Genomic DNA, 27,179 nt, shown 5'->3' on the forward strand with positions numbered 1-27,179 from the left:
GTAGAGACTGAAATATCTGTGGAGCATAACATGTATACTGAACATTTAGTGCTGAAATAACTTAAATATAAATAACTTACCTAAAAAGAAACATTAACCTCAGTATTTCTGTTTCTTCACACATTTATGCCTGACTTCTGCAGAAACTGGGCAAATAAACAACCCAAATTATGGATCAAAAGACTTCACTTGGACTGCTGAGTTCGCCCTGCACTTCCTTTTCTGATTCACTATTGATGTGAAAAGATTTTCACATGTCTAAAAGCAAAAAGATCAGCCTGCCAGCATTCAGACACACTGAGAAAATCTGGATTCTGGGTATAAAATTCAGGAAGTTCTACCCTCTTCCATAAAAATAACTCAATACTGTTTTCATTCAAACAGAGGAGAAGTCATGAGAGTTTTTTAAAGGACAGTTAAAATGTCTTTATAGCTTCACTGTCAAACTTCCAAATGGTTTGTTTTTCCTTCTTGTCTGTATTTTCTAATCGGTCCAATAAGTTTTATTCTCTTTGCATCTTCATTATAAAAGACTTTTAGACAACAAATAACTCCCAAAGTCTGAAAATAATGAATACACTTGCCCAACCAGGCAAAGGGAGTGGTATCCCACAATTCCTTGTGGTGCCGATCTAACAGCAGCACTAAAGTTACACCTATTTAATTTAATTAATTTGAATGAAAGTAAAATATTTGTCTTATAACTACATGTTATTCTTAAACTGACTTAACTAAAAAAAAAGATTTCTCTTAACTGAAGCAAATACCGGTAATTAAGTTAGATCAAAGTAAAAAAGTTTATCTTTCCAACATCCATACGTGGTCTTATCACCCTCTCATGGTGGAAAAAGTATTATCTGAGCTTCTTCATCCACTAAATCATCTGCAAATGGACACGTCCTGCTCCTTCACCTCTGAAAACAAACTAACCTTCAACTAAACCTGCTCCAGACCAGGTTATGTTCAGAGCTTGAGTTGCTATGGCAACTCATGCAATCCTTGTGGGTATTTATGAAAGTTGTACATGTGATTACAAGAGCAATAGTAAGCACGGATGTTGTCACTGGATGTCTTGGATAGTTTGATAGGTCTGGAGCTTTTCTCTGCACTGCAAATAGAAAGAGCCTAAAAATAGAAAAAGGAAACTGATTTCGTGTAAAGAATCACAAGAAAGTAGGAAGATGATCTGTTCATACAGTAAATCGTTTTTTAACTGATAAGAAAAAAATAAATCTAGAGACAAGGAGGTCTAGGCATTCAAAACAAGAAAAAAAGCTAACAAATTACTAAATGTTGAATGTTTTACAGCCCAGTAATCAGTAATTTTTGCTATTTCTACGCAAATGGTTTGTATTTCTGAGTTTTTATGTATCTAATTGTACTTCATTTTGATCACAGTGACAAAAACAAGAGTAATAAGAGAAAATAAGTCATTTAGAAAAACAAAATGTTGACAAAATGAGAATATGATCTGAGAATAATATGGCCAGTCTTTAGAAATACACGTGAAATTTAAAACTAGCACTTATTCTAAGAACATAAATCTAATCAAAATAAAGGCACTGAATGCCAGTCTAGCTCGTCAACATTTATTTTTCCTCCTTAAAATTGAGCCAAAAATTCCTGTGTAATATGAATTTTTTTTATTCTTACACCAAGTGTTTTTGTTGTCAAGAGTTTGGATCAAAATGACTCCTTTTAATGATAATTTATTTATCTTTTGATTCTAGCTCTTAAAAAGCTTGGAAAGATGTGGAGTAGAGAAGTTCAAACAACCTCTAACCTGCTAAAATATTTAGAATTTTAAAAAACAAGGTTTAAATCTTTGCAAGGATCAAATACTTTGCAGTGTGCTTCATCTCCTTCAATTTTTATACTTTTAATTTTTAACTTTCCCGCTGCTGATGACATGGATAAACACATAAAACTCTTTTGGTGGACGCTCTCCAACAAGGCGATGTGCTGGCAACTGTACGGTAAAATACTTAACCCTTGTGCTATGCTAGACACTTTAACGTTGGGAGTGGGGTCATCTAGACCCGACAAGACCGTACGCTAAACCTTTTTTCTTCAATGATATGTGATCGTCACTGGTGTCCATGCATGAAATCCTCTTCACCTTTATCCACCTTTGTCATGGTAGGGATAACACGTCAATGGGTCAATGGATCGGGTCATCTGGACCCCATAGGATAGCTCAAGGGTTACAGGATCTTTATATGCAGTGCGTTTTGAGTTGGAAATAGTATTTTAAGGAGTGTGAATGAGTTCCATTCCACACCTGCAGACAGCCACTTTGTAATCTAGGACAGAAAATGTAGCAGAGCCACAAGCAGACAGGCATTTCTGCACACCTGAGATTTTGTGGCCGGACTTCAAGTGAACCTATGCCCCTCAGGAGAGAGAAGAAATGTGTGCCTTCTGGATGTATGAGTTTATCAAGCAGGTGTTTGAGGCTGTGTAGGGAGCTGACCTTTTAAACTTGTGCTCCAAATTTGCGTTTTTTTCCTTTGTGTCCTCCTTCCTTCTATCCTCTCTGATACCCTTTTACATCCTCCACCATCATGCAAAAATAGTCACTTATTTATACTTTTTTAAGGATTGGGTAACATTTTAAAGTTGGATAAAAATCAACCACAGCAATTCGAGGCTTTACACTCGAAAGTGATGCTCTCCGCATGTTTTCTGTCTGCTGCTTCACTTCACAGGTTCAGCTCCTGTCAGGGGATGAAAAATCCTGTAATATCACTGTCAGAGGGTGTTGACGCTCTGCGGGGGAAGGGGCTGTTCTCCACCCTGTCTGTCTCCCGCCATCGTCTGGCTCCTTTGAGGCAGAACATTCGCCTCTCAAGGTTAGAGCCGTCATTAAAGAAGCGCCGCTCTGTTAAGGGGTCTGCCGTGCTGCTGCCTCCTCTTCATCACAGACTGAACACTGCCATCTATTGACAGGTGTGAACAGTGCACTCCAATGCCCCCAACACCTCAGATTGAGCTTTTCATCTGCAGATAAGCTCTTTTACAGGTCCTTGTTTTTCCTAAATTGTGTTTGAGGTTCATCAAAAATAATCATTTGTTGTAACTATAGTTAGTATTAATAAGTAATATTTAAACACAGTCTTTCTGGTACTGATGCTGGGCAGAAGGGGGGGGGGGGGGGGGGGGGGTCAGAGGATCCCGGAGATCTAGATCCAGGAATAAAAAAAACCACCCTCCCCCTCTTCGTGTCAGGACTTTGATGTCTCTTCCTCATTTTGTATGATCACAGTTCTCTATAACCTGGAATCTGGAGGTCATCTGGGAATTTCCACTGTGGGGTTTACATCTACGTTTCACACCTCCTTCACTCCACCAGGTCATCACCTGTCCTGTCTTTCAGCTGCTTCTCACTTTGGAAAATAAACCTTTACCAGACACTAAAATGCAAATCTGCTTCAAGAGAAAGATGATTTTGTTACTTTTCTTCCAAGGTTACAGGAGCTAGATTTGGATTTAGATAAATCTTAGAAACCAGGTTTCTCAGGAGTTCCCCTGGTTCGACATGTGGTCTTTGATTTTTTGCCCCTATCTATTGTCCTGCTGACTGTGGTCATTCTCAGTGTCTTCTCACTGGCATTCTTCTGTCATGGAAATGTAGAATTGAAGTTCAATAATCAGGACTAGGACTTTTTTGGTGTTGGGTCACGGGTTTTCCGGATTTTTGGGGTCAAGCATGGGCCAACAGGGTCCCACACACTGGTGTGATGTGACCAAAACATTATGTATTTTCCTTTTTCAATGGATACATGCAACAGCTACAAACTGATCCCTGTGACTGTGAGTTTGGCAGAGCGATTCATGCTGTCAACTTGTTTTTAGGACTCTAGCAACAACCTTTTTTGGCTTTGAATGAGCTTTATTGGCTATACCTATGAAAAATCACAAGTGACGTCTTGTTTTTCTTCTTCTTTTGCATGACTTGTTTTTGCTCTTTTAAATATATAAGATATATAGGATCTTTTTCTGGTCTTTTTGGGTTGCCCTGCATAAGGACTGACCCCGAACTTCATTTTTTGGCCTTAACATAACTTTTCTTAAGCCTTTTATCCATTTACCAAGACAGAAAAGAAGGAAACCGTATCTTTCCATTAACCCACCAGCTTTCAAGAGGCTGATCTGCAAATTTAGGGCTGACAGGGTTTTTTCTGCTCAGGCCACACTTAGGTTGTGCTTGTGGGTGCATCAGTTTGGGCAAGTCCGAGTCGATCAGTGTAGCACCTCATTAAAGATCTGGTTGTCAGGTCACAGATGGTCCCCTGCTGAGCTGCTGCTTCAGATGCTGATCCGGTTGCACTCAGACTCCACCGCAGCAAAAGCAGTGGGGAATATTTTCAGAGGCAGGCTGTTATTCCACTCCAGAGCTTACAGCTCTACTGTAATGTCACCAGAAACCTGCAAGCCAGTCTTTTTTCCAGTAGCCCTGACCTTCCTGCCTTTGGGTTTGATTCCGTGAAAAGGCAGAAAATAAGATGTAGAGTCCTGAGAGTTCAAACTTATTCTTCCACAGCAGTTCTCCGGCTGGATTCTCCACCACAGCCCATTGCCCAGTTCTCTGGTGGTTCTGTGGAGTTCCCACTTGTTTCTTTTGCACTTTTCTCTGGACTTTTATGTTTTTTTTTCCTGGTTGTCCCCACGCTGTCCTTCGTTCTCCCCGATCCGTTTTGGGTCCAAATTCATCTCAGAGCGACACAAAGATTAATTCTTGTCTCTGTTAAAGCAATTTAGTTAAAACTAAGAACAGATATATAATGATTTTCCTGGGAGCTGGGGCTTATTGTTTTTTCCCCTCATGCATCATTTCTGAGTTTTATACTTCATGTACAGTTATAAGGGCAGTAAGGGAGAACTGGAATTAGATAAAAATACATTTCACAAACGAAGAATTTCACAAACGAAGAATTTCACAAACAACAATTTCACAAACATACTTCCTGCTGATAAAACCTTTGCTGACTTCTGCTGATGTAAACTGACGTTGCACATGGATTAAAGTGTATCAATGACCCTCATGCGAGAGAAAAACCTGCACCTCCAATGTTTCCATGCAGGTGTTTTTCCAAAAAGATCTTTAAAATAAATCCACTTTTTTACTCTTAAGTTTCATTTGAGTGGATCCAGGTAACTTTTTTATCCTATGTTTTGCTTTTGTTTATTGAAATTAGACTCTGGCTGTAGGCAGGAGTACCGGTACCTGTTTTCCTTGGTGCTTGGTGAAGAAGCCCTGCTTTAGAGAGAGAGTCAGCTCCAGTAGCAGCCAGGTATGGAGCTCCAACAAAGCTCAGTGATTGTCACACATCCCAACAAAAAAAGTGAATAGAACTCAATATTTCCAAGATATAATTTTTGACAAAGATTAACATTACAATTTTGGGTAACACTTTATATTAAGATTCCTTAACAAGCTTACACATTAACAAGCATTATAAATGAATTTATAGGGTGTTAGTAAGACATTTATTAGTACAATAAGTCTAATAAGGTTTATTAAATTACTTAGTTAACACATTTACAAGCATTATTATTAGGATGTTTTCAAGATGCTAATGATGCATTTACTGATATTATAGGTGCCTAACAAATGTGTCAGTGTTAATAAGCTTAATAAGATTTATTAACAACCTTTGTTAACAAATTAAGAAGTATTATTATTGTTTGGGGTTCTAGTAAGATATTCATTAGCATTATAGATGTCTCACACAAGCCTTAGTGTTCATAAGCTTAATAAGTTTTATTAACTAACTTAACAAATTAATAGGCTTTATTAATGTGTCAGATGCTAGTAAGATATTTATTAGCATTATAGATGTCTTGCAATTACCTGAAAGTGTTAATAAGATTTATTAACATCTAAAGTCAGACCATTGTTTTCTAAATCCATATTACTAAACTGCTTATAAGCTTTACAAATGTATTAATTAACTTTGTTAATAGTTTATTAATTGTTTTGCGGCACCTCATCTAAGTGTGGACGTATTTTACCACAAACAACCACAAAGCATAAAGATTGTAAAAAGAACTTTATGACATTAAAACAGACTAAACATACACAAATCGTTCTGTAAAAGATATAATAATTTAATTCAATTAATTTAATTGCAAGACATCTATAATGCTAATAAATATCTTACTAGCATCTGACACATTAATAAAGCCTATTAATTTGTTAAGTTAGTTAATAAAACTTATTAAGCTTATGAACACTAAGGCTTGTGTGAGACATCTATAATGCTAATGAATATCTTACTAGAACCCCAAACAATAATAATACTTCTTAATTTGTTAACAAAGGTTGTTAATAAATCTTATTAAGCTTATTAACACTGACACATTTGTTAGGCACCTATAATATCAGTAAATGCATCATTAGCATCTTGAAAACATCCTAATAATAATGCTTGTAAATGTGTTAACTAAGTAATTTAATAAACCTTATTAGACTTATTGTACTAATAAATGTCTTACTAACACCCTATAAATTCATTTATAATGCTTGTTAATGTGTTAACAAAGCTTGTTAAGGAATCTTAATATAAAGTGTTACCCAATTTTGATGCAGAAGTTTTTTTTTTTTATCCTAACCAGTAATGCACATGATGGAACTGAGGTTTCATTAATAGTGGGGAGGAGTCTGATGTTAGGTGGGGAAATCCTTTATAGTGATGATGATTGAGTTAAGGTAAAGGATGAATATTCAGGGACTTTTTTTTCCTGGTTATATTGAATGGCAGAGAGCGAGATATCCTGCATATGGAAACGTCTGCAAACCTGACGGCAGGCACTAATACAAGTTGCACTTGATTTACCACCAAAAAGAATATGAGCATTTCACTGTCACACAAAATGCTCAAAACACTGGGAGAAGTTTATGGAAATAGACCAATTTTTTTTGTTGTAAACTTTGATCTATTATTGAACAATCACGGTTTTTCCAGCAGACAGTAGTTAGGCCTTTCTATCCTCAACTCTATCTTCACCGTGGACGTTTGTTTTTTGCGCACACCTCTATCAGCACTTTAACTTTATTCATGAGACGTCACAGCCCATAAGGTGTCAGAAACTCTTCCTAGAGGGGCAAGAGACCAGAGGCAGAAAGACAAGTGTGAGGTTTCTGTTTGGGTTTGATTCCAAACTTTTCAGAGGAACTGCCACTTTTGTGGGGGGGGGGTCGGGTATAGTTTGAAGCTGAACAAACTGTTCCTTTAGGTGGTTAATTGTGTAAGTGTACCATAAAACACACACTGTGGTAGAGAAAGTGCCTGCCCTAAATGAGGTATAAAACCCTGAAGAAGCTTGCATCATTGCTCCAACTCTGAGATCAACCCTGCATGTTCATGTCTGCATTCCCCTCCAGCAAGGTGATAATATATCCAGCCAGTACAATCGCTTCTCTTCCATTATTCCATTCCCACCTCTGCTCTGTGTTCTCAGTATGAACACATGTCTGACCCTCAGGGTGTTTCCTGTCCTCACAGGTTTCTCTGCCTGCTGTTTTTAAAGGGTTTCAACAACACCCTCAAGACAGAAACATCCCCCTCAAACAACCATCCTCCCTTCCTCCCAGCCCCTTGTCCCTCAATCCCCACCTGTGTTCCTCTATCTCTAACTAATTATGACCTCATGCCGTCTCAGCACACACATTCAGATGTGTGAAAGACTCCTTGTTCGCATTCTATGGAGCCATTGTCCTCCTGTGAAAGCTCTCAGTTCACTGCTCTCTGCCTTAGCTCTGGCATCTCCTCCGCTCAGAGGAAGGAGGACCTGAGACTCACCTCTTCTAAGCCGCCACAAATCTTCACCTCCTTTCCCAGCAGATGGTTTGGCTGTCGTGCGACGCAGCGTCTCTGCTTCTTGGCACACCACAACTTTTCACGCTTGCAGTGACTCAGGAGAAAATCCTTCCTGACATTTGTCTCAACGTAGAAGTTCAACCATCAATTACACGGCTGTAAAATCTGATCAGTGCTAAACTCTGCCAAAAAAGGATGCCATCAATCACTATTGCTGGAGGGGGAGGGAAGTGTTTTTCTGGAATAATTGCCACCTTTGTGAATCACAGCCAATCTGTCGCATTACTAAACACGTTTATTAGACCGTTGAAATGTGGTATTAGGAGGCAGGTGAGAGTACCACATCATCAGATTGAGGTAAATAACAAAGAAAGCGTACAGGGCTTTTTAAGAGTTGTTGGTTGACAATGACTTGTCAGTTAAGTGTGTAAATGCTGTAAATGCTGTTAAGTGTGTTTCTGCAAGGGAAGGCAGGTTATTCGCGTGGCATGATTCATGCAACCTTTTTTTATCACGAAAAAAAATCAAAGCACACAAGACAACAGTTAGAATCAAACAGTAAAATAAAATTCAGACTGATAGAACTTAAAAAAGAAAGAGCTGATAAAAATCTTTTAGCTGTTGTACAATGAGTTTAAAAGGAAGTTTTTTTTTAATTCTGGAATTTCACCAACCTTTAATGCTAGAAAAGCCATTTGCTTCAGTTTCTTACTGAACAAAATTCAACGAGAGCCACAAAGTCCCACTTTATAGTTTAGAAAAATGCATTCATTAATGTTTTGGGGGCCATTATTCCATTCATTTATTAAATATAGCTTTTAAGTAATGACAATAGTTGAATTATAATTTATTTTTTATTTTTCTATACATTATATTTTTAAATGCAAACATGGCATTTTCTATTATTTTGACTTTGGCGTACCTTTAACCTTTTTCTGCTTTTCCTTTTCTGCATGATAACATGGGTGTGGAGTCCAATTAAAATAAATTATAACAAGAGAAAATGTTTTTCTATACATTAGGAACATTGTCTCTGAACAGCAATAGACACAGTTGGGCAGCAGAGGTCCCTTCATTTTTCTTAATAATAAACCTCTTACAGCAGATGAAACGTTTTACAATCATATTGCTCAGTTATCTGACAGGTGTGGAATTTATTGTAATTTAGTCTTACATCAGCAGTTGTGCAAAAAAAACCATTAACATTTCACCAATATCAGATCACCACCGTTTATAGATCTAAACAGAAATGACAAAACTTATATTATCTTTTTAAAAGCATTATTATTTTCCTTTAAAGCCAAAGAGCCACAATGAAGGGATAAAATGTGGCTCCAAAGTCTCAGTTTAAAGACCCCTGAAATAACACAGTGAAATCGTCTCAGGGAGACGGTTTCAGAATTTAGCTGCATGAAACTCAAACGGTTTGGTTTTGACCAGCAGATGGTCTGTCCCTAAACTTCCCAGCTGTTGAAACAACACCTCAGAGATGTACTTTACTTCCTTCCAAGCAAACAACATAGCTCCTGAGATAGATCCCTGGGGGACCCCAAAGGTCAAAGACACAGTTATCTACTTTAACAAAGTACGCTCTGACCGGAGTACGTTAAAAAGCTGTTGATGAACAACTTTTTCATGACTTTGACCCAAAAAAAAAACTCAGGTTTTTAGAAATATCCCAGACTGACATGAGTGAGAAACTGCTCAGCACAGGTTTTAGTAAGACTGGAGGCATGAGGAAAGACTCAGCCTGAGTGTTTTCTGTGCTGTGGAGTTTATTCCACCTTTTCTTCCACAATCATGTTGTAAAAAATATCGCATACTCATATCTGCACATAGATGTAAAAGTGAGCATAAGGAGCAGGAGGTTTGATTCCACAAGTCACAGAAACAAATGGAACAAACAGGTCTGCAGCAGAGGCCCACCCGTGCGTGGAAGCAGCATACTGATTCCTATCAGACCCACGCTGAAGTGAGGATCCAGCAGTTGTTCAGCAGGTTAGAACTGATGAGATAACAGACAAGCAATAGTCCCCCACCGAGGCTCCTCAGCCCTCATCTGATCTGGTTGGAGTGAAGAATAAATAATGGACTGGACTTCATCTGGAGCATTTTTGTGTTAGAACCAACTGAATATATGCTTTTTTTTGTCGCAGCATTGATTTGCATCCTGGCCTTGAACTGCGTTAGCGGTAATTAGATATGAGGCACAACGAAAGGGAGAAATGCTTAGTGAGGCACAGAACAGAAAATTAAAGTGGAATTGGGGTATGTTATCTCCACAGAGATGGGATGAGCCCTGAACTGAAAAGCAGTTCAGTGAGGTATGCTAGCATGACGCTACGTCAAGATAAGCCTCCAGGATTTGTTTGTAGAGTGCGTGTGTGTTTGTGTGTGCGTGAGAGTCTTGTATTAGTCACAGTTCTCCTCAGATTAACCCTCTCTCTCCACAAATATGGCACTGACCTCATGGCATGCGAACCATGAGCAGCAAAGGATTATGAGCATGAGGAAGAAAACTTCATGTGTGGAGTTTGGATGAGAGGAAAACTGCTTTGATTCATGCCTTATGCTACATTCACAAAAGATATGTGACGTGTGTTCAAGAACATGCATTCTTAAACACGCTTTTAGCATACGGTGCTCACACTGGTATGTTACCCGATACTAGTGCATTTTGCTACTGTTGGAAGAAGTTTGGTGTAAAATGTTAAATCGGTTTAAATCTAATGAATCTTGCTCTGGACTTTTTCTTTCACTGGTTTATTCCGGCATATGAAAGACTTGGTGTCATAGAATTGCAGTTGGGCACAAATTTACAATAATTACATTACGTTTTCAAATGGTTTAGTTAGATTAAAGGGAACGCCATCGATAGGTCACTACCGGATCTGAGTCCCTGATTGGTCAAAGTTCAATTGCTTTGCCTTTCAATGTGTGTTCAATGACCACTGATTTTGTATGTAGAGCCTAAAAATAAACGGAAAAACATGCGTTGTGTTACCTGAATAAGCTTTGAACCAAGAAGCCTGAAATACACTTTTACATAGCATTACATTTCATTGGAAGTGGTTGCTTGAACGCACATTGCTGAGGGCGGTGTGAACGTAGCTTTAAAAACAATTGAAGGCGATAAACTTTAGCTGGAATGCTTTTCCACGTTGCTGCTTTAATTGTCAAAAAAAAATTATCATACCTTTTTTTTATTTTTTATATATATGTATATATATTAACTTGTCCTGTCCAACAGCTGGGCAAACAGATGAGAGCTGAAGGCCATATTTTCTGGACATATTTTACTTTAACAGCAGGGGTGATGAATCTTCTGACAAACCAGAGGTATGTCTGAATAAACCCCTTTTGTAATCAAGGCCAAACTTTATTCATTTTAATCATATTTGAAAATCTTTTGTGATGGACCGGACGGAAAAGGAAAGGAGGGAAGAAGAGAGAGTGATGTTAGAGAGGGGAGGAATGGAGGGTGATTATAGAAGGGGGGGGGGGGGGGGTAAAACCATGAAGCAACACAAAGCAACAAGTTGCTGGATGATTATGCTCATTACAGTGAGGTTCAGATGTACTACAAGTCTATAAGGGAGGGTCCTGTCCACACACTCACCCACATGACACACACATATCTGTTGGCTCCAAAAAACATTCACCTGTCAACATGTACACACACAAATAATGTTCCCACACGCATACCTATGCCTTCAAACCAACTAGTGTGAACCATTTCATTCAATCACGCAAACTATTTGTGCAAAGGTGAGCTAACACCTGTGCTCAAGTGATTGTTTATGTTCTTCTAAAATGGATGATGGAATGTAAAAAGAAGGAGGGAGAGTCAGTCATCCCCACACCAAGACAAAAATACACCTCAGCGGAGACTCCGACCCGTCAAACCTCCAAGGTCCCGTACCGATAGTGGACCCTCCCCCAGGCAGCCCCGCCTAGGACAGGGGCAAATCTGCTTTCTCTTTGCGTTTTTAATGAGTTGAGTAAGAAATGATTTTCCCTCTCATCTCTGCTTTTGCTGTTTCCCAAAGAAGACATGGTGAGATATCAGGAGTATTGTTGAATTTTAAGAAGGTTACTCACTCTTTTAAAGAATTGAATAAATTCTTGGTCTTTTAACATAGATGTATTAAGCCTCCAGGTTGAGGTTGAGGGTATTCCCCCATAAATATTAACGGATACTGGTGCATGATCACTGATAGTAATTGGTTGAATGTTGGAACTTTTAATATCTTTTAAAAGAGATTTACTGACTAATAAATAATCTACTGGGAATGATGAACTGTAGAGAAGAAGGTGAACCCTTTAGTGTTTGGATGACATGAGCGCCAAGCGTCGCAGAGACAAAGATCATTCATGTACTGCTTTAGAATACTTGCAGTCTGCCATCTGCGCTGGTGTGCTGCTGTGCTGAGTCTGTCGAGTTCAGCATCCAGAATCAGATTGACGTTTCCTCCTATGAGAATTGTGGAGTCAGAGTGAACCAAGAGTGAGGTGAAGAATCTATGAAAGAAGGAAGACTCGTCAACATTCGGGCCATAGATACTGGCTAGGCAAAAGTCATTGTTCTGAACCTATGGGGGGTTAACACTGGTTGTCTGGCCTCTTCCCTCCAAGCCTGTGAACCCTATGAAAACTGTTCTTCTGCACCTCCTCCTTGGGGAGCTTCAGCTGTGCTTCCATGATCTGTGGTCTCCGGGTCTATTCCTGCCTCCTCTGGAATCCCAGAGATCACTAGATTGTTCCTCATTCTCCTCGCCTGAAGATCCAGGAGGGTTTTTTTTGATGGAGCGATTCTCCTCAGAAAGACGAGCGGTATCGCTGCTCAGGGTCTTGACGGTCTGTCTGAGGGCCTGGTTCTCCGCTGCGAGCTCCTGCACCTGCTGCTGGCTAAACTCCAATGACTCTCGCAGGCCTTGGAATTCTTTATGGAGGATCTCCAGCAGGTTTAAATAGCAATCAAGACTGGAGAGCTCTTTGTCTATTAAATCCAGAATATCACTCATGTTGCTGCCTGGAGAGGAGGCAGCCCCGGGAGAATCTTCAGGACGGTTGCTTTTGGAGGAAGGGGTGGTGGTGCTTTCCCCATGACGCAGGTATTGAAAAACTTGTCGATGTAATTCTCCAGGTCCTCCAAGACCTCTAGGCTGACAAATGCTTAACAAACTTGTCAGATTTTATAACTTTCTGTATTATTTAAATATGGCGGTATAATGAAATAAACCAAAATGTTTTTTCACAACTAACACGCCGCCAAGTTAACTCACCACACTCGTCCCGTCGCGTCTCGGGATACTACAGCATCACAGTATCCAAAACAAAACTGATCATACCTGACGGCATTCACCTGCTTGAGGTGGAAACAGGTGGAACAGCTCTAAAAGACTCTGGAGTTGATATCAAAGCCTTCATAGAGCAGCAGAGAAAACACCTGCTGGTGCTTTGTGCACACGCTTAAATCCTTGCCAAAAATCCTTTTCACACAAAAACAAACTAGTGTTACAAATGTCCAAACTAAAATGCATTTTTGTAAACGTCTCCATGTTAAACAGCTTTGAGAGGAAATCTGCTCCTTGAAGCAGATCTGAAACCCACAGGACATAAAAGTGAAAAAATGTGATTTTAAAGGTTTGTTAGTTAGTCTTCACAGCTTTTTCCTGCATACTTAGTACAACTCAGACAAAAATCTTATTACTTGCATTGCTGTCCGTCTCTATTGGCGGATATTATGAAAGTAATGAAAAGATGAGTCAGCACGGAGTGTCCTATTTCCAATCGAAAAATTTCAGACTATAACTGAAATAAATCTTTGATAGTCTAAAAATGACCCTTTCCTCTTGATTCAATTAATATTTCAGTACTTCTCCTGACAGCTGCTGTTTGTATTTTTATGTGGAAGATTAATTGCTGAAATAGTTTACATGCTATGCATAGTTCATTTCTGCTTTGGTCAATGTAATAAACTGGAATTGTCAGGAAAACCAGGACCCAGGGGATCCGATCTGAGCATGAAGTCAGAAAAACGGAGCTTGATGCCTTTTGTTTTTTCTTCCAGAGTTTTCATCAGTTTATGAATGTGTCTGCGGGTCGTCTGGATGCACAGTTGACCTGACAGCGGCCAGTTTACTCCTTTTCAGAGCTACAGGTTTTTTAATACCTGTGACTTTAAGTGTTAAAAATGCTGCTCTTACCAACCGGAATGTTTTTTTTCCAGACAAAGCCCCAAAACTCCAAAAATGTCTGTGGTTATGATATATAAAAAAACAAAAACATCAGTCCAATCCCCCCCCTGCCAAAAGACCAAATTTTACACGTGGCTCTTTGTGACCTCAACACACCGTGGTCTTATTACGTTCTCCAGGATACACCATCAGGACAAGACCACAGTGTTTTTGTGTGACATTAGCAGGAAGCTTAACGGAAGACATTTGATGTCGTCTTCTTCTGAGGAAAGAAGAAAATACATCATCCAGGTTTACCGTTCTCAAGAATTCATAAGATATCAATTGTGAGTAACGATTATGGAGTCATAATCAGTGGTTGTAGACTTAAAAGAAAAATATTTTCAGAAAGGAAAATATGATGATGGAAGTAAAAAAAAGGAGAATTTCACATAAAAAAGGAGATTTTATGTGATGGGCTGAGGGGAAATTATGCAACAGAATAAATATTTGTAGTCCTAAAAACCATTTAAAAAGATGCAGAAGGAACCTTTACATATCCTGTCTCTCCATGCAGTGACTTGCTCAGAGGCCTTGGCCATAAATAAGAACACATTTGGACCTCCATGGCTGCAGGACTTTGGCAGGAATTTAGAGAAGAGGAGCTATTTCTGCTGCAGATGGTTGAAAAACAGACATGTCCTGTCCTTTTCAGGGCTTTTTAATGAATTAGCCAAACTAAGGTCATATGAGGACTTGTACTAAAAGTTGGACAAAAAGGAGGGAGAGGTGGATCTGTACAGGTGAGGCACAGAAACAGAAGGATGTTAAGAAGGTTAGGACAATGGACAGAGGTGGAAATGTGTTGACAGGTTCCACTAGTGTGATGGAAAGATGGGAGGAGAACTTTGAAGAAGCGATGAATGAGGAACATTTTAGAGAGCACAAAGGAGAAGAGGAGGATGTTAGGATCAGTAAGGATGAAATGAAGATGAAGAGTGGAAGGGCATCCTAATAACATTCCTATGGAGGTCTGGAGAGTTTAGGAGAGATAGCAGTAGAGTTTCTGACTGTTGAACAAGATCTTGGAGAATGAGAGGATGAGGAGGAATGGACAAAAATAGTTTTGGTTCATTTTGGAGAAGAAGAAAGACATACAGAGAAACTACAGAGGAATAAAGCAGGTTGTGTTTTGTTAACAGGATAGGTCAACAATAATCACTCAAAGGCATCATCATCGATGATGATTCTGTCAGCAGGTAAAAAGGTCAATGCATTTAGATTTCACCATTAAACATACAAAAAAGTATTTATGCTGTGTCTATGAGTATTTTCTTTGTTACCTCTTCGTTTGAGAAAGAACATTCAGGGGAAAGAAAAACAAACTTGAGCTGCTAAGACGATATAATTATTGTAATTTGGTCTGTCAGAACTCTGAATAATTAGCAGCAGAAACAGCAGCCTGATTATACAGCCTTCCCTTAATGCGTTTTTGTGTTTGCTTTATAATCATTGATTCCCCTCCTGCAGCAGCGCCTTCATCAGTGCTCAGCTCCTCCTCTTTGTGGTTACCGTGGCGGTGTTCACTCGAGGATCAACACTTCGAAGCGCTGCTCAGACAGCAGCAACAAGAAACCCCAGTCTTAGTGAGACGGCAGGTTATGCTGAGTACGACAATGAGCGCAAACCTTTGAATCAAACGTTATTTACACAGACCATCTCATACAGAACCCGTTCAGAAAGGAAAATGCTCACACTGACCTGACAGAGCAGAACACACATCAACAAGACTACGTAGAACTGTTGAAAGCAAACATTTAAACTGGAGAAAAGACAGAATAAAAACAGAACTGTTGACCGTGGCTCACAAATTCATACAAACATTTCACAGATTCTTGAGAGTCGGGACAAAACACCTTCAAACTTTTATTTTTCAAATTACACTATATTTATTGGGGCAACATATTTATGTAGATAATTCTTTGTGCTGTCCAACCATGTAAAGGTACAGGTAGAATGTTAAAAAACATTTTAAACAAATTTAAATATCTACTTTAAAGCGTCGATTATCATGAACTGTTTACACACACTCAAAGTTTATTATTAAGTAATTATAAGAAACTGACTCGAGTTTAAAGGCCGTATCACACAGCCACTAGATACATTTTAGACAATTTCCATGTACCGGTATGAAATTTCTGTCTTTTGTCATCTATGCGTGATATACGATGTACGCAGATGTCTATTGACAGTTTTGGCTGACGGGTCTTTACATGAATTCAGTTTTGAGCTGTTCAAAAATTTTGGTCTGTTGAAAATTGCGCAGTTTATGTGTATTTTATGTAGTTTATACACAATTGTGTGTGAATTTTGTGAATTGCATATGCAAATTTGTGGCTTTCTATGACCGTTCCACGTATGTCCAACTGACTTTTCACGCATGTACCACCATTGTATAACTTTTATATTGCGTGAACAGCGCAAATATCACCTTCGAATGACGTCATTGACGCACAAATCTCTAATGAATTGCATATAAACAGCGCAACAATCACGCACGGTTCATGTTCTATATTGCTTTACACGTGGTTTATTATTTATACTTCTTCCATGGTTTTAACGAGGTTCAATCCTGACAAATCTGTGAAAAATTCACATACAATTACTCTGATATACAATGAGGTGTAATATATATGCTTAACCTTTAATTTCACACTTTTATGAAAATGCCAATATAAAAAAACATTTTTTTTATTTTATTTTGCCACCATGAAAAAAAGATCCTTAAATGACATAAATAATTAAATGAAATAATGAAATAAATACACAAGAATATGAAGATCTGCTCATCCTTTATTGCTTAACAACAAAAACTGAAGAATAATTTCTTTTATTTTTACCATTTTTTCCTAAGACAAATTTAATTTTCTGAAAAAATGCTTTAACATGATTAGTTAGGAAAACTGAACAAGGAGGGAATATTTACTAATAAAACATATTTTTATGTTTTATTAACAAACCAAACAGTTTGTTAGTTTCATTTTTTTTTAAAACACGCACTTTGATAAATATTGTGACTCATTAAACATTTTTTCAGTAAATAGTGATTTGATTCAGTAAACAATATAAACAAAGTCAAACAATCTAACAACACAATTACTTCATCTTTATGTGCTTAAAAAGGTTTGTTTAAAAATACTCACATTTGAATTCAATAATTTTAAATGTTTATAGAGTTTTTGACTGAAAATTAATGAAGAAATACATTTTTCTGTTTTAAATCTGGAAATAAAGTTATTTAATTATTTGTTGCTTTTAAATGTTTTAAAGGGTTTTATTTTGGACAAATACCTAAAAGTTCCAAATAAAGGTATTTAGTGTGTTTATTTGTACACATTTACTCACTTAAATGTAAAAATTTGGGGAAACAAAGTTTTTTTCACAAATTGATTTTTTGTTCTATTCCTTTTTGAAACAAAAATATATATTTCCAAATTTAATGTTTTATTTTTTTGTTTACCTGTATGGAGATGTTTTGTAAGGATTCTATCATCCAACATTGTTGTGTCCTGGAAAACCTGCAGATAAGCCTTTACAGATCTAATGAAACTTTCTTAAGAATCTCTAGAAAGATTAAAATACATTTTATCGCCAGACACAAATATTCAGTATTTTGGAAGCATTTTAAAAACAGTTGATAAAGGCAAAACAAACCAAAATAACACATTCTTCATTTTTCTTCTTTGTCTTCTTAAATGCCAAATCCTTTCCTTGAAAACATGTTTTTATTTGTGCTGTCAGGTTGGAGGGTTTGGGTAATGATTTGACTGAAGAAAACAACCTATTTTCTTCTACAGCGCAAACGTGCGTTATCTAACATCTTTACTCTTAACACCATCATTGTGTAACCGCGCCAGAGGATTCCTGATGACACATCTGTGACATCTTCTATTTTGTAAGTTGGCCTCAAAAATGTTTTTTTCCTCAACTTTCAGAAAAAGAACAGGAAAAAAATTGATAACAGAAGACAGTGGTGTCTTTAAAAAACAAGAGAGTGATTTATTTATCTTTAAAAAGACAGTTCTGTTTTATGGTCAGCTTTTATCCGATTCCCATGAAGTTGATTATTGAAAAGTGACAAACATTTACTAAATGACCATCATTCTATGACTGCAACGTGAAGTGATGAAAGAAAAGGTGCTTCCTTTCCAGCAGCTATTGTCAGACTAGAGGCCCAGAAATATAACAAATGTCTGAGTGTGAAGAAAGAAGAAAAGAGGGCACTATTTGGCAAGTTAGTTTCAAGTCAGAACCACCGCTGTTTGGTTGCTCCAGCCTGCTCAGGTTTTTCAGTCAAAGCAAACTGAGCAAAGTTTGACCAAAAAAATAGGGGGACAAGCTTGAGAATTTGAACCAGATTGTTCAAATCAGTGTTTCCTTGAGTTCAACCCTGATGCAGAAAAAAACCTTCGAAGAAAAAGCAGGACCAACCGCTCTGGAGCAGGATCAAGATTAAGCCAATCACAAACCCCCCTCCTGCAGCAGTTACAAAGATTGAACAAGAACCAAATGCATCTATTGAGTGACAATGTTTTTATACTCAAGTCTTAGTTCCAGCAAAATGCATGGAGTCGTGTCTAGAAGGGAGTCCCAACATATATGCTCAGGCCAAGTCAGACATGCCAAATCTCCAACGTGACCGGAGGGTTGATGGCAGCCAAAATGAGAACATGACAGACATATCATGTCTGGTGCTTTGAGGACAAAGCCAGAGACAGTCAGACTGAGATGGTTTAAGTGAGTCTGGAGGAGGGATCGAATCCAGTGAAAGAAAATGCTGCCATGCAGGAGCTGAGGAAGACTAAAGAGAAATTTCATGTAGTGAAAGATTAGCAACGGTGAAGTACCATCGGTACCAATGGTGTTCCATTCCCTAGAGTGTGAAGTGTGTCCTCTGCTTTTTATCCATTGGCTGCGAAGCTGCAGTTACAGCTGAGTTCAGGAACCCCCCAGTGCAAAGCATCAATTTCTAATGCCAATAAAAGTCTTTGGTTTGATCCAGTCAGGGATTTGAACCCACAATCTCCCAGTCTCAGCCTGCAGGACCTATGAAGATGGTAGATGAGGTCATCCCTTAAACACAACAAAAACTCACAAACTTGTCAAACCATTTTAGGCTTCTAAATCCATATCGGTCCAAGTTAGACCAAATCTTCCTAAACCTGCGCTAAGAATGGTCTCTGAGAGTGAGCACCCCCCAGAACACTGAGCACGCCTTTTGATGACAGTGAAGAGGATGAAACCTGTGTGAAATAATCCTTCAGCAGAGCCAGACTATGTAAGAGCAACAATACGCTGTGAGGACTGTATCTTGGCTGAGTTGTACGAATAGATCTTAAGAATGTTACAGAAGATTTAAACTATTATAACTTCCTGATAAGGAAGTTCAGAACTGGGCCTGCATGGTGGATGACCGTGGAGAAAAACAGCTTCCTGCAGATTCAGATTCCTTATTTGTCATCCGTTCACACTATCTGTGATGCAACCCAGAACAGAATTATGTTGTTCTGGCCACAAAAGAGTAGGCATCACAGGAACAAAAGGAGCACATGGGCAGGTCAAAAACAGATGGAGTTTACTCCACCCACCTCAACAACTTTCCCAAAACGACTGATACAAATTTATGACACCAGGCTGTAAATATGTTTATTTTTGTATAACGTTGCACTTTTTATTATGGAAGTCAATGTTAAATTGGAACCATCCCCAAGTGGTGGTTTGCGGAACTGCAACCTTTGGTACTAATGGGTTTGCTTCATATAAGGCGATTAAATGTGGAGCTATTCATGGAAGGCCATTTGTTGTGACTGGTTGGGCTCAAAAAGGACAAGAAAGAGACAGAAATAAAAACACTGGAACATAAAAGACAAAAGACAGACACGTTAGTAACTGCAGCAAGGGTGAGAAAAAGTTCAGACGGAGAGGACATCTACATAAAGAAAGGTGAGGAGGATCTGGGTGGTCTTTCTTATCCAAAAAACCCTTATCCTAAAATCTTCATCCTAAAATGACCCCCATCAGTTTTAGCCTGTAGTGGGATAACATTCAGACTAGCTAAAGGTGACCCAGTCTAACTCCAAAATTATGACCTTAATGAAAAAGTAAACTTTACAGTTTATTGTTAAATACAGAGCGGATGAACTCCGCCTGAGCTGAAGTAGAGTCCCTGGTATAGATGTTTAAAAGGAGGTGCAGATGTGGATGAAGGTGGACCTTAATTAAAGCAGAAAGAGTTTAAGCAACATCTGATTTACTTGCTGTACTGCCATGAATCAGGGTCGGTGCTCTCCCATGCAGCCTGCAGACGGCTGCTCCAGCACAACTGTGACATTCAGAAGAATGGACTGTCCTATCCCATCCTAAACAGGGATGAGGGATGAAGCCTTTGAGCTGCTTGGGGACAAGATTTACCACTGCAGACTACTTGTTCCTCTAATGCAGCATGAGGATGAAGGCAGCAGCATGTCCGGATTCATTTCATTTCCACCTCTCAGCTGCCAAACCAGCCCTTTGCCTTGTACTGAGTCTTTCCAAGTGAAGCTGCTGCTCCTTTAAACAGCCCAAAAGACAGCCTCTAATTTAGTGTGACAGCACAACTCCTTGGCCTGACATACTTGGTGAAATGTATTTATCACAGCATGAAATTGTGAATGTTATATCTGAGTTGGTCTGTCAGTCTACAGCTGACATTGGGATCCAACTGTAGGACAAGTCAGACCTGCTCTGATTTTCAAGAAAACATGAAAAGATCTCCATTCTGACAAGAACTTATTTCAAATTTAAACAAATTTGAAATGTCCACTCTCCTCAGTGGTCATGATTGTCAGAACTTTTATTTGATCTTCAAAGTTTTCAGTTTCAGTTTATTTCAAACACAAATGAAAAATCAACAATGGTTTAAAAAAGACATAAAACAATACAGTGTGCGTGAAAAGGAGTGTGTTGAAGAGAGATCTTGTCTCCTCCCACCTCTTTTTACAAAACCTGATGATGTGCGTATTCAATACACGTATTGCTATTTACAGATAGGTACAAAGCATTCACGGTACAAGTCTGCATGGCAACTGTGCAAAAGTGTCATTTTTTGTTTAATTAATCGTTTCTGACCTTATTCAGTGCTATTAGTGACTTCTTGTAGGTTTTTTTGAATACATGTAAACTTTTGGTTTGTTTTAAACTTTTATCCCATCTATTCCATAAATCCACACCATAATTTGATAAACACATTTTCTTTTTTGTTGTGCGAATGCACTGCTTTTGAAACTCAGTTGTTTTCTTAGATTGCAACCCCCGTCTCTGTCTTTGAACATTTGCTGTAGGTTTCGTGGAAGTAAGTTGTATCTGGCTTTATACATAATGAGAGCTGTTTTCCGAAAATCACGAATTTAGTTTTGTTAACATTGAGTGACAGTTTGTTTTTGTCAAACCATTGTTTTCGTTTCCCTAATTCTGTATTTACTGTTGTTACAATTTCCCTGAGATTTTCCCCTGTACAGACTATGCTTGTGTCGTCTGCATATAAAAAGTATTTGAGAGGATTTGATGCCAAGTGTATGTCATTACTGTAAAAGATGAACAGTGTGGGACCTAATATTGACCCTTGTGGAATTCCACAGTTTAAATTTAGCAGGGATGATTTACAGTCATCCAGTTGGTCCTCGTATTCCATATCTTTCCAGTTTGTTTATTAAAATGTTATGATCAATAGTGTCAAAAGCCTTTTTCAGATCGATGAACACTCCTACTGCGAACTCTTTATTGTCAGTGCCATTTAAAATTTCTTCGGTTAGTTGTGTAATCGCCATGGATTTTGATCTGTTTTTTCTGAAACCATATTGGTCGTCGGAATTTAGTTTGTGTTTTTCTAGAGAGGTGATTGGGCAGAATTAGAGAGACTTTGGGTTAGAACCAAAATGAAGTGATCATTTTCAACAATCCCAAAAACTTGCTGTTTCTGTGAAGCAGAGCTGACTTCTGACCTGATCTCTCACATCCCAGAGGGGACTTAAAGATACTTTTTTTCCTTCACAGATGGAACAGAAAGTAGCATACCGAGGAAGTCAGCCATGTGACTGCTGACAGTGAGATATAAAGACTGACCACATGTTCCCTGAGTGCTTCTTCATGGCTTGTGATGGATGGAGCTTGTCTGTTTTCCAGATATGATCCTGCAAATGTTGCTTTAATAGTGTTCCAATCAGCAGCACTGAACCCCGGTGATGAGCTCTCTGCCTCAGCTCCCAGCTGCCAGGCTTCCCACAACATCCTACAGCAGTGCTGACCTCAGTGCCGCACACTGCAACTCGCAGACATCACCGCGTCACAGCAGCACTGCCAACTTTTGAAACAGTGCTTTTAGATTTAGAGCTCTTTGGCCCATTGGGACCTACTTTGCAGTATGCATGGCTATATATTATATTCTCTAATTTAAACCAAACCTTGAAACATCAAATGTTGCAGTTCCTCACACAACCATTGGGGTTGGTTTTCAAGGTTATAAGACATCCAGCTTAGTTTTAAAAATCTTTTGATGATTAGTGGTCTATCCATGTCTTCTGTAAATGGGTGTCTTGTTTTCTACATCTTTAAGAGTGTTTTCTTCTGACTGTCAGGTGGATGAACCAACAATATTCTTCTTTTACTTTGTCCTGCCCAATCACCTATTCGTGACAGAGTGAACTCCACATGACCACACCACTTTAAACTTCATCTGTGCCCATTAGAAATGATTAATCCAGTTACTTATTGGTCAAAGGCCATATGAGGCTATGGGATGAGAAAGTCAGGTGTTCCTGTCATGTCATATGAATGCACCTTTATTCAGGTTACCTTTTTTCCATCATCTTTTGGTGACCAGAAAGAAAGAGGCAGACCTGCTGCTATTGGAGTGAATGTTCCATTTGCTGATACCATTGACTGTAGATGTGAAATGGACTGAATAATCCCTCCCCCTTCACATTCCATAGACTTCTTTAGAGAAATAAAAACCTTTTACTCGGTCATTCTATTTGTCAGAATAACCGGTCTTGATCTGATACATTTTTGTTCTTTACAATACTCTGCATTTTTTTTTACGTAGTTCAGGTTATTCAAGTTATACACTGACCAATCAGATGCCTCAATAAATGTAGCCTGTCTCACATCCAACATTTAAAAAGTTTGATTGACAGATTTTTCTGAGCCCACTTTCAAATGGTGGGGGTTTAGATTTCCAATGAGCTCAGTCCTGATTAGCAACAGTTGTTGCCATAGAAACATTGACTCAGACTGACTCTGACCAATCAATGCCTTCTAACATTGTCTGGCTCCAAATGGCAGCATCCGTTTTATAAAATATGGCGACTGAATTTACTTCATTTGGTTGGAGCTGGAAGTAAACAGTTTTCTAAAGATGATGTCCCACTCAGTCTGGTTCTTTTATGCAGCCAATGGATGATGCCAACTTGATGAGGATGTTAACGTGAAGATGCACTGCTGTTTTTAAATTGATTGAACAAATAAAGGACACAGACAGATGTAAAAAAATATTAAAAAAATGCAGTGAATTACAGACAGAACTGAAGGTGAGATAAATGGTAATAATACTTCAAGGAAAATAATAAATTATTTTTTTCTATTTTGACAAAACTCTGATCAATATGTTCTTTATATTTAACTTAATACACAAAAAATATGCAACAAGTAGCATATCAGCTGTTCTTCCTAATAAGGTTTTTAGAATATGATTTAGTGCCGCCCCCGAACACATCCACAAGGTACTGACCCCCAGAGTTTTAGAAACTTTTGCTAAGAAGCTGAATATTAAACTCTTCAGAATAAAGCGTCTCTCCTCACAGCACCAGCTTCGTCATAGTGACTTCCTTCTCTGCAGACTTGATGCTCATGTGCTGTAAATTTGTGGACCGGCTCCACCTTTAATTTTGTCAAACACTTTGGAGCTTTTACATACTAACTTCGTAAGTTTTTAGGCTTTTCAGATGCAGCTCTTATTTCCTGTCTTCCTCATTGCCATGATGAGTTCTGAGTTCCTGTGGATTGGACCTGTTGATGGCTCTTGAGTTGCCTTTAAGCAAGGCCATCTTTTTTCCTTTGTTCATGCAGATTATTATGATTTTTTGCTTGTTTTTCATCCCAGCGCTGAGTGCGGTCTGTTAATGGGGACTAACTATAAAAGCTTGGTTTGCTTTGAGGTCGCCTTGTTGCTCCTCTCCTGGAAACCACAGCAGATGTGCCTGCTTTCTTCTCCATTATGGGCTGGCAGCTTTCCGCCGCTTAGAGCAGCCTGAGTGATTAAGAAACATTGTGCGTGAGTGTAGAGTCTCCCCTCTAATTACAAAGATGGTTAGAAGTTTGGGCCTCATGTCAGCAGGGAAAAGGGAACAATAATCTTTTTAATCGGAACAATTCTGATCTGGCCGTGTCGAGCGCCGAAGCCTCAGTGGTGGATCCGTGCAGGGCAGCTTCGTTTGGATTGTTTGTGTACACACAACACTGAAGAGCAAATGAAAAACTTGGACTCCTATATTTTCCAAATTTGTTTTGTTAGTAAAGCTCATATGAAAGTTTTTTAGGATTACAGCTCGACCTTGATTTCCCACACATCCAACACTCAAAAGCTCGCTCCCCTTACAGATTCCGGCTGTAAACTGATGGAAAACATCAACACATAAGGGAAATAAACTTCAGACCACACAAGGTTGTTAGAGGTTACACTGGTCTCTATTTGTATGCATGCCATGGAACAAAAAGAGTGAAACCTGGGTCCAAGCAGCGCAAGGAAAAGACGTTTAATCTGAGATTACTGGTAAACCACAAAGTCAGGCTGGAATGAAGGTCAAGAACGTCCGTCAGTCTGCAAACATTTGAGGGGGAGATGTGTTGCCAAAGTTTTACATTCACACTTCAAACCCTTCTGCTCAGACTGGGAGAAGCTTTCTTGAGCAAGGCATTAAATTTGCAAACATCCGTTCAGAAGTGCCTGTAAATCCTCTGGGAGTGACAGAAATCAAACAATCTGAAAATTCAGCCCATGTTTGCATTTTAATGAGCAGAAATGAGATTATGAATCGTTAGTCGGCTTCTCCACAGGTCTTTTCCTTGTGAATTAGGCTTTTTGCTGTACGGGTGGTGGTCGCAGCGGTAGAGAAGTGTGGTAGGACATTTGGGCTCAAAAACAGCAACATTGTTTGTGGAAAATCTTAGTAAATGTGGAGTTTGAAGAAGTTTTTAGTTCACGAGTCCTTAAAAAAACAAAAGCTAGTGATCTATTTTATGTCTTTAAACATTTATTGCTTTTTCAATAATTTGTTGTCTCTAGGGCAAATATAAAGACTTGATAATCAAAAATTAAAATTCAAAAGATGTTTATGAGGTTTTAATGTCAGCTTGTACCACACTAATTCAGACTAGAAGATTAAGAACTAAAACATAAACATTAATTTCCATCTGATAAATTCCCATCCGATCTGCAGTTCAAAAGGTCAACTTTTAAACCTGAAACATTGTTATTTTCCCATCTGGATCAGGTTTCCGTCAAACTGCAGGCGGTTTTGTGTCTGCGTGAAGATCATATTGGCACTTCTTTGTTGGCACTTGTTCAGATAAGTGGAGACGTCTGACCAGTTTGACAGGGGAAAGCCCTCAGATTGAAGCTGTTTTACATGCTGTACAGCAGTCGGGTCAGAAGTTCAATAGTTTTCCTTTATGCTCTCTGAGTTTCTGCAGCTCCACTTTCAATTTGAATGTTAATACTTCAAGACCCACACACCTAAAATCCAGAATGTATTCAGGATTAGTTTTTACTTTTTGTCAAATTTGTGCTCTGAACACACCTAAAGTACATGCTAATCCCTGCTGGTGTCCTCTCTCTGTCACTGCTGCTGCCATAAAGGCAGATTTTCTCCTACACAGCTCCGCTCTTCTCTATTTCAAACATGCATTTATAAAAGCGACTTTATTCTCTGCAGAAACTTTAAAGCCAGCTGCAAAAGAAATTTGGGATCAATTATTCAGAATGTGTGTGGAGTCCTCATCCCACATTGATTGTGCGAAAGAGTTGTTGTCAGGAACCAGAGAAAGAGAAAAAAACATCTCACCTGTTCACCTAGTTGGTGATGAAATGATGGTTACGAGACTATAGTTTATTTCTTTTCTTTTTTGGTCTGAAAGCAAAAGGTTTATTCATATCATTATTTAAACAGTGAAGAATCTCTCTTCTACAATAGTTTGTAGCTGTTCAGAGGTTTGTGTCATTCCAGTCTCATCCATAAATGTACACATCAGTAATTTGCCCAAAAAAGGGGCGGGAAGAGGATTTTATATCTTTTTAAAATACAGGCTTTAAAAAGTCAGTAAAATGAGTTAAAGTGCTGCTTCAAACTTTAGCACGTCGTCTGAAGGTTTTTTGTGAGTAACATAATGAAAATGCTGAATGTCGTCTGATCACTGCAGTCCAAACTAGATGGATTTGAGTCTTTAATATTGTCCTGATGCAGTTTGAAGGCTTTCCATAATCCTTTGAATAAAATGTGGGCAGTTCATGTTTTTTCTACAGAGGCCCTGTAGTGCAAATCACATCAACAAATAATTTGACACAAAAAAATTTTAAAGATCACAATGACAATAAAAAAAGTAAAACAAGTATATAAAAAAAAGCATTACATTTTAGAATGTTCCAGAAACCAATACTTAAAAAAAGTGAATAAAAACGAAATTAATTTCCAAAAAGCAAAAAGAAATTTTAAAAAACGAAACACAATGAGAAACCAAAAAAGGACATTTATTGTGGGATATGGCTGATGAATACTGATGATATCCAGTATTATTGCTTCATGCCAAACAATTTTCAAATGTAAACATTAATAAACTTTGTTAACAGTTTATTAATTGTTTTGCAGCACCTCAACTAAAGTAAGGACGGCTTTTACCACAAACACCACAAAGCATAAAGATTGTAAAAATAACTTTATAACATTAAAACAGACTAAACATACACAAATCTTTCAGTAAAAAATCTATAATAATTTAATTCAGACAAATAAAAAAAAACATGAAACAACATATAGACTGGTGTTGGATGACTCTAGCATCATAGCTAATAAGTATATTAGCATCTATC

General features: G+C 38.3%; 1 protein-coding gene across 3 annotated transcripts in view; it reads left to right on the forward strand.

Moving 5' to 3' along the window:
• The window catches only part of nav3 (neuron navigator 3), a 518,579-nt gene that overhangs the window by 202,690 nt on the left and 288,710 nt on the right, over nucleotides 1-27,179 (forward strand). The window contains exon 3 of one of the 3 annotated variants that reach the window (XM_078941838.1): nucleotides 2,709-2,852. The exons of the other annotated variants lie outside the window; for them this stretch is intronic. The gene's annotated coding sequence lies outside the window, so the exon portion shown is untranslated. The remainder of the gene's footprint in view (nucleotides 1-2,708; nucleotides 2,853-27,179) is intronic. 3 annotated transcript variants of the gene reach the window in all.

The sequence above is a fragment of the Oryzias latipes genome, chromosome 23, assembly GCF_053564925.1.
Source record: "Oryzias latipes strain Hd-rR chromosome 23, Olatipes_Hd-rR_3.1".
In the NCBI taxonomy this organism is placed as follows: domain Eukaryota; kingdom Metazoa; phylum Chordata; class Actinopteri; order Beloniformes; family Adrianichthyidae; genus Oryzias; species Oryzias latipes.